At 42.6% G+C, this 9,207-nt stretch overlaps 1 long non-coding RNA gene across 1 annotated transcript in view; it reads right to left on the reverse strand.

Moving 5' to 3' along the window:
* Positions 1–8,656, reverse strand: part of LOC119303539 — a 25,783-nt gene extending 17,127 nt beyond the window's left edge. The window contains exons 1-5 of the long non-coding RNA XR_005147941.1: positions 8,382–8,656; positions 7,554–7,786; positions 6,480–7,448; positions 5,488–5,571; positions 5,214–5,297 (exon numbers count right to left, since the gene is read on the reverse strand). This is a non-coding gene — a long non-coding RNA (uncharacterized LOC119303539). The remainder of the gene's footprint in view (positions 1–5,213; positions 5,298–5,487; positions 5,572–6,479; positions 7,449–7,553; positions 7,787–8,381) is intronic.
* Positions 8,657–9,207: the final 551 nt, after the last annotated feature.

Raw genomic sequence — 9,207 nt, forward strand, 5'->3', positions numbered from 1 at the left:
TCCTCAATGCATCTATCATTCAAGTATTACCCTCGTCCACCCATCCCACCATGTCTTCCCCTACTACTATGCCGCTTCACCATTCAACTCGTGGTTGAACACTACTTCTATATGTCAATCATCACCGTCGACGACTCTCAAGTACATTGCCTTTGTGAAGGCTCGTCATTGTGAGTTTCTTATGTCTGATCTTGGTCTTTGTCACTACTTCCTTGAGATTGAGGTTTCTTCTACCTCTGACTTTTTTATTTCCTAAGGGAAGTATATCCATGATCTTCTTACTCGTGATGCTCTTACTGATGAGCGTACTGTTTAGACTCCTATGGTGCTCAACATCCACCTTTGCGTCCACCTCCGCTCCCTGTAAAAGTCCGGATGGGCATCCTTTGCCTGGTGGCAGGTTGCTATGTGTGCTGTCTCGATCCCACATCCCGTGTTCCCTTGCTGGGCGACACCATAACCGCACGCTCGAGCACCACCAATGGTGACCAGGAGCTCGAACAATTGGTGCATACCTGGATTTTACCCACGGGACATGCCCGAGAACACGGCGCTACCTACCGTCAAGGCCAAGGGCGCACATTAGGAGAACGTGGGATGCTTAATCAAGTGCATGACACAAAACCCGCAAACAGGACAAGAACACCAAGCCGGATCAACGAGGAACGAAGAGTGCACACGCACGTGGGATGCTAGACCAAATCCATCTGCTGCCACTACCGCCAATCTCTTCGCCATTGTTGCCTTGTTTACCAGTTATTTTCAGCAATGGCATCATCGCCTCGAGGTCATCGCTAGTATATTATCTTTATAGATGATTTCTCTCCACACACCTGGATATACTTTATTCTTCTCGTAGTGAGGCCTTATCTATACATAAGCGTTTTGCTGGCATGGTTCACATTTAGTTCTCAACACCTACTGTGTTATGTGATGACTCTGCTGGAGAGTATATCTCCAAGCTCTTGCATGGAGTCCTGGCTCAGATCTCTTTTCCTGGTGCTCATGCTCAAAATGGTGTCACGAGCATCCTTACCTTCTTGAGACGGCTCGTGCGTTGATGGCCTCTCTTCCGCCGCACTTTCGAGCCAAGTCTGTCACCACTCCATCTAGCTCATCAACCTTCAGCCATCCAGAGCTCCATAGGGTAGCGTTCCTTTCAAGTGTGATCATTTCTTGATTATCGGCGCTTCAATTATTTGGTTTTGTTTGCTATGTCCTTGCCCCTTGTGAAGGCACCAAACTGACTGCTCGGCGTGTTGAGTGTGTCGTCATAGGATACAACGATGAGCATAAGGGATCTCTCTGTTGTGATCATGTTCATCGTCCGATGCCTATTTCTCCAGATGTGACTTGATGAGTCTAGTCCGTTCTACTCGCGTCCATCTTCCTTAACCTTTTCAATGGAGGATATATCTTTCATGACTTTTCCCGACACTCATGCTGAGCCCTTATCCATTCATCATACTGCTCATGCTTCTTTAATTATTACAAATCCAACATCATCTCTTATGATTTCCACACGTCGCTTGTCACATAATTCAACACCTTCATCACCAGTGACTTCCTTGTCACAATCACCCGAGATTGCCCAGATGATTCCTGCTCGTATTCTTTCATCTTTACAACATTTTATACATGTCATTCATGTGTTATAGATGTGTCTACTGATATGCCATCTTCCCCATCTCAGCCTACTTATGGCTTGTGTGCCCGTTCGCCTTCCACATGTTGACCGCCATGGTCTTCCAAGCGCTAGCGCTACTGTTCTTGAGTCGGCTTCTTATCATGATGGTGTTCATCCCGGTACGTTGCAATGGCAGAGGAGGTTGATGTACTTGAGCGCACCAACATGTGAGATCTTGTTTCTCTTCCTCCTCGTCTTCATCCCATCACTTATAAAGGGTCTACAAGGTTAAAGACTCGCTCAGATGGTTCTATTGAGCATTACAAAGCTCATCTAGTGTCTCATGGCTTTCAACAGGAGCACGGTCTCGATTCCAATAAGACTTTTTTGCTTCTGTGAACCATATGACCACTATTCACACACTTTTTGTTGTGGCCCGGCTTGATGCTAAGAATGCCTTTGTTAATAGGGAGCTATGTGAGGTTTACATGCAACCACCACTTCGGTATTCTGTTCTTGACGACATGCTACGCTCTCTATGGAATTCTAAGCAAGCCCTAGCACCTGGTTTGAGTGCTTTGCCTCTGTGGTGGTTGTCGCTGGTTTTGTGGAGGCACGTCTTAGTTAGTAGTTTCTTTTGTCTGAACTTGGCCCTCTTGGCTACTTTCTTAGGATTATAGTCTCTTCTTGCTCAAGAAAAGTGATCCAACATCTTCTTGCTCGTGTCGCTCTTACTGATGAGCGCACTGTTGCCACTACTATGGAGCTCAATGTTCACCTCCGTCCTACCGATGGTGACACTTTGTCTGATCCAACGTGTTACCTTCATCTTGTCGGGAGACTTATCTACCTAGCTTCCACTCACCCGAAAGAAGAAACAGTGTACATTGCCCCTGTTCAAGTGCACCTCTACCCTCCACTATATGATTTGCGGCATTGTCGTTGTGGCTAGGATGGTGGCAAACTCGCTAGCGCCGATGCCTCTCACACGATGTCGCTAGAGCCTTCATGCCTCTCACACAACGTCGCTAAAGCCTTCATTTTCTCATGTAGCGGACAATGTCGCCATGGCTGCTGGCATTCCCACTCGCGGATCAATGTGTTTGTGAGTGAGACTAACAAAAATACAAGGAGATGATGACTAAGGTATTAGGGGAACGAGGCCTAATCAAAATTGTTGAGATGAGTTCAGCCCACTGCCAAAATGGTTGGTGCATTCTTCTACAAAGTGGGATACCCTTTTGAACAAAACCGGGTGAGATATAGTCATAGTCTATATCAAGGCCAATGATAATCTCCTTCTTTGGCAAACTTTTAACCCCTGCTTTCAAATACTATTTTGACCCAAACACTAAACATAACGTTGAACGTCATTCTTTATACATCACAACATATTTTCAGAATCTACTAACATGAAAGGCAAATTTGAAAGAAGTCTTTGCGAAATCAAAAAATATTCACGGATTCAATATAAGTTTGTGAATCCAAAAAATATTGACGAATTCAAAAAATGTTCATGGCGAAATCAAAATATGTGCACAGATTCAAAAAAAATTTGGGGATACCAAAAATGTTCTCCTATTTAAAAAATGTTCACGTATTCAAAACAAGTTCATGAATTCAAAAATATTTAGGGATTTTAAAAAATGTTCACGTATTCGAAAAATGTTCCATCTATTCAAAAAAAGTTCATGAATTCATAAAATGTTTGCGTCAAGTTCATAAAATGTTTGCAGGTTCTAAGAAAATGCTCACTAATTCAAAAAATGTAAACACGTTTTCACAAAGATGTTCACAAATTCAAAATGTCCAGGAATTTGAAAAATGTTGGCGACTAATTCGAAAAATGTCCACGGATTCTAGAATCGATTGGCAAATGCCAAAACTGTTCATGTATACGAAAAATGTTCACATATTCAAAAATATTTACGAATAGGAAAAGGTTAAAAAAAATAAAAATATATTCATGAATTTGAAGAACGTTTGGGAAATCACCTTTTTAGCAATTTCGAAAATGTTTGCGGATTTAATGGACGTTCACGAATTGAAATTTGTTCACAAATTTGAGAAATGTTCAAAAGATTTAAGGAATGAAAAAAACGAACAGGAAGAAGCCAAAAGAAAAACAAAACAAAGATATAGAGAAACGTATAAAAATAAGAAATGAAAAAACAGGTAACGATCCCCAATCACCTCTAAAAGACCGTTTTTGGTTCTTCATCACATGATGCTTCTTCATCGACCTCTTCAGCTGAGCCCATGGCTACCCTGGAGATTGATTACATGACGTAGGTGTTTGCTAGCTGCTTATTTTGGTTCTTCAATCGATAGGCTTTGCAAGTTTTCCTACTTCCTCTAGTGGTGCGGAGAGACCACTTTTTTACAATATCTTTTTACAATATCAGGTACACCTCCATGGATCCTTGGTACTCAGGCGCCTTTTAATACAACTTAAGATAATTCTAATTCGCCCTCCATTCCACCTCTAGATTTTGTTGCTCATGTTCTTACTACGGATGGTACTTCCCTCCCAGTCATTAGCTAAACTGATCGCCCGCGTGTTGTGGATTCTTCTCATGAGCCATCTTCCTCGGCTACTATGTCTTCTTCTATTGGCAACGCACTACCTCTAGCTCCGACTACTTATGGCTTCCAAGCTCACCCGGTTCTGCGTACTGACCGATATTGTTATTGCGTCGCTCTTACCCAAGACGACTTATTATTCCGACGTTGTTATTCATCCTAAATGGCATTGTGTGATGGCATCGAAGATTGATGCTCTCGCAGGGTGAGATTCCTCTCGAGCGTCTTTTTGGTCGATCATGTGACGCTTCTTTTGTTCTATTGCGTTTGCAGCGTTCTTCTTACCTTTGTGAACACCCCAATCTGACTGCTCAGCCTGCTGAATGGGTCTTCTTAGAGTCTAGTGATGATGAGCACAAGGGCTATTAGTGTTGGGATCCTATCGGTAGTCAGATACGCATTTCTCGGTATGTGACTTTTCATGAGTCTCGTCCTTTCTATCCAGGTCCATCGCCTCCTTTGGCCTCCCACATTAACGATATTTCTTTACTCAATTTCCTCGATACACCTATCACTCATGTATTGCCCTCTTCCACCCATCCCACTCTGTCTTCCCGCTACACCACCTTGGTTGTTACCTAGGGCTACCTCACCTCACTTGTCCCTTAAGGCTTTCCGATGATTCCTCCTCATCCTCTTCACTACACTACTAGTCCACGTGTAGTGGGTTCTTCTGATGTAGGTTTACGGTTATAATTATATCATTTTAGAAATCGTATGTAGGTTTGGCTAGATGTCTAGGCCCATGTCTGTACTCTATAATATCATACGTAAATACAAGGGAACTTATCACCATCCTCCAGAAGGCTATCTCTATTCCACCCTAGGGCGTGCATTACATGATGGAAAAATACAAAAATCTTTTGAACTTTGACAAAAACTTATAGAAGTAATTGTAACTGAAATAAATAGCTATGTTTGCGATTTCAGAAGGAAGATATTAATGATGAGGTGTCGAACAAATATGCATGCAGGTTGTATCATACTTATAGAGTGAACTCACATGAGCTGCAGAAAGATCCTCATCTCTGAGGAATTGAGTATTTGAAGTTGGTGAATGAAAACTTAAATCCATCAGCAGATCTATCTGTAGGAAACGAGGAGAAAAGGGAGTTACACTTGCCTATTTTACTAATGACCTTACAAAGAATTGTAACTACACACTGTGCAACCACCAAGATGGTGCTTGAGAGTGCATCTACCATGCAGCACATAGAAGATTTAAATATCTATTGGGTATATGGCCTAACCACAGGAGCAAGTTAGACTTAAATTACCTGTGGATCTGAAAATGTCACAAAGCAAAAGCAGCAGTAGCGGTTTGTGTGTCTCTAAAGCATGGTCTGCAATAAGAAAACAACCTACATACAGACCAAAGCATAATAGTAAGTATCTGCCAACCTTTGAACTGCGCGATGGAGGGCATAAAATTCAGTAAATAATAACAAGGATTCATTACCACAACATTTTTCGTAGTTCGTTCGAAACTGTAGCACAACAGCTTATAAATGGATTGGCACAAACAAAAACTGAAAATTTGCACTTTGACAAGGTAGCAGAAGGAAACGTTACAACATATGCAAGTCTATAGAAGCTAGTCTCTCCTTCAAAAAAGCATGATTCTCTTTTGGAATAAACTAGCACGTATGCATATGCATTGCAACAAGGACATAAATATTCTAGCAGTTCAACACCCATCGTCTATGATTTGAAATTCTGGTTGAGAAAAGAGGTGTTAAGTTGTTAAAATCCTGATGCTATATACAACAATGGAATTTTGTCACTATATCAACCATTGTTGTTAAACTGAATCAATATAACTACAATCGGGGTACCTTGTGTCAGCTTATAGAAGTGCTAAGACATATCACAGCAAGTATACCTTGTACATTTAACAAAGAAGCCATATGAACATATGGCAAGCAAGGTAAGTAGCACAAAAACACTAACTGTTAAGCTCATGCTGAGTAGGGTCATACACATTAAACGCAACTCAGGAGAATTTCTCTTTTATCCTTGTTACCAACACACAATTATAATGAGCACCAGACCCCACAAATACATCATCTATCAAAATCATCCAGCCATACACCTATTAGCAATACACCTGCAGAACCCACAGAGGGGTCTGCTGATACAGAACTATTTGACAACCAAATACATAATGTCGTCCAATAAATCACATAAAATGACCAGGTTGGCATGTACCATACACTCCCTCCGTCCCGAATTACTTGTCTTAGATTTTTCTAGATACGGATGTACACACCTGTCGATTTTGCTCGGTCAGTTGCTCACCGATCTGGCCGTTTCACTGGCCAAATTGCCACGCAGGAAATGGAGTTCCTGGATTCCTTGGTGAGATGGAAGAAGCAACAGCAGCCAGCCCATGATCAAGAATTATAATAACCCAGGAATAGCACATCATCCGTATCTAGACAAATCTAAGATAAGTATTTAGTACGGAGGTAATATAATTTCTGCCCTCCTGCTGCACAAAAACCAATTGAACCTACTGTTTCAGTACAACAGCAATTAATTTGCTCTACCCAATTGTGTTTCACTAGCAACAGCTGCTAAATTTAGTTGTACTGTCCATAAACTTCAGAAATTTAGATGGGGTATACTGGCTACGTGAAGGCTAGAATTTCAGTACTGTCCATGTTTTGAATTAGGTAAAACCTGCCACACTCGCCAACATGTCGTTAGTAGTATGCTTAAAATCCATGATAGGACTAGGAAGGCAACACAACTGTTTACATGTTAGTTAGTAATAAGGTTGACCGCTTCTTCCATGGATGACAAGAACACTGATTTGTCTCCAGTTGAAAACAACCTAACCGAAAAGCATAGTATAAGGCCATGTAAATATACTTGGTTAATTTATGTTCATTCCAATCCATTAGCATAACACAGAAACATAGTGTATACTGATTAGATATAATCGGCAAAATGTTAGGGCGGCAATCTAGCACACCAACCCACAAGGTGATCAGAATGAAATTATATACACCCAGCACAGCGCAAGAAAGGCAGGTGTGCATCTTTGCTCCCTAAAATAATAATCAATTAAAGAGCCTGAAGTGTGTTGTTTGTCAAACCTGTCCTGTTTGAGTTCATAGTAAACTTGATATGTCCCTCTCTATACTACACGCCTATTTAAATTCTGGTAATTAGATGGATATAATACCATAGTCATCACTCATCATTATAGGTTTCCCCTTTTTCTTCGCAAACTCTGCAGACAGTCCGTACATGGCAAGGTATTAACGATGGAAGCTAAAAATCATGTCTTTTTTAAAACAACAGAGCCGCATTTAGCTTGGCATGTGATCCAGCATACCTGAGGTGGAGCACCGGTGGTCAGTGTTCCGGCGAAGTTGGTAGAGCAGCGAGATTGGATGCTTCCATGGAGCGATTGATGCCTATTATGTGGCAAAGGAGGGAGTCCGTGTCTGGCACAAGTTGATGGCATGGTCGAGCATGACACAACACTGGCAAAGGAGGGTGGAAGAGTCCGTGTCCGGCACCCGTTGATGGCGTAATCGTCCTGCTTTGCACATGAACGGATAAGACCTACAATGGACAATAATATAAACCTGAGACTATAAAATGTAGCATCTAAATAACAAACAATCAGAAATATTACCAGAGAGAAAATCCACCCTAGTAAACAAGCAATAGTACTTGGACTAAATATGGTATTTAGACATAGCCGGCCATTAACATGGGGTCATTGTTTTGGATATTATCAGTAATGCGCTTAGGGAACGTTTGTGTGCTTCTATTGATAGCCAGAAGCCATGGCTAATGTATCTGATTCTATGACAAGAACATCTGTCATAAGTTATCAGCTAATTACATGACAGACAATCTAGCAAGGATTGAAGAGTTTGCAGCTTATCAGAACTTTTTCCTGAAGTTTTGATGGTCCATTGATATCTAATACTGTAATTACTAATTGCATAGAATAGTAGTTGGTGCATGAATCAGAATCAATAGAGATCGGAAGCCAGTCTGCGGCCTGCTTGTGTGCGTCAATGAATTGCATTGCATAAGGACCAAACTTCTTTTAGGAAGATCAACTGCAATAGCATCGGGGGTGCATACCTACATCAACGACAGAAATGGCCAAGAACAGAGACTACTGCTACCAAGGGCAAAATCATACATGTGCACAGAGGTAAGTGGACGGTTCAAAGCCCTCGGACCAGAGCGGCGCGAATCCTGAAGGCGTAGCCGGAGGAAGGACGCGACGGGGGGCGCGCCGAGCAGCGCAAGCCTCCGAGGTGTGGCGCCGGGAAGGAGCCGCCGCCGATTCCGCCGGAGGAGGTGTCCTGATCTGGCAGTAGCACCGGAGCTAGGGTTCCGCGGCTGGTGCGACGACTGGAATTTAGGATTTGGGGGATGGAGGAGATGGGGAAGTGGGGATTGGGGAATCGCAGAGGCGGCGGTGGCTGGAATTTTTAGGGCGCGCGGGGAAGTCCGTGGGGGAAGAAGGAGTCCGACCGACGTGGGCTCGCTTCTGGATGTGCCCGTACGACAAAACTGAAATTGGACCCTGTTGGGCCGTATATCGAGGCCCAGGCGGGCGACGACGTGGGCTTTCGAAGAGCTAGCTGATGGAGGAGTTTGTCTAAAAAAAGCTACTTCCTCTGTTCATTTTTATAAGGCCTTAAGACATTTTAAACAGAATGCAAAGTAGCTTATTTCCAGTTGTCTGAAACGACTTATAGAAATGAACGGAAGGAGTAGCTGAGGAGCGCTCGTCCCCGCCCTCCAAAGGGTCTGGGCTGAGGATGCGCTTTCAACCGCCGCCGCGTGTCATGCTCTCGCCCGTCGCCATATGTCGCGTTCTAGGCGCTTTCTTTGGCTTATTTTTTATTTTTTCGCATGCTTTATCGACTTTTTAGATGGTTTTTTTGGTTTTTCAGTTTATCACTGATCTTCCTTAGCTTCTGGACCAAAAATATTAAAAAAAACTTCACGCAAGAAAA

Source organism: Triticum dicoccoides, chromosome 5A, assembly GCF_002162155.2.
Source record: "Triticum dicoccoides isolate Atlit2015 ecotype Zavitan chromosome 5A, WEW_v2.0, whole genome shotgun sequence".
In the NCBI taxonomy this organism is placed as follows: domain Eukaryota; kingdom Viridiplantae; phylum Streptophyta; class Magnoliopsida; order Poales; family Poaceae; genus Triticum; species Triticum dicoccoides.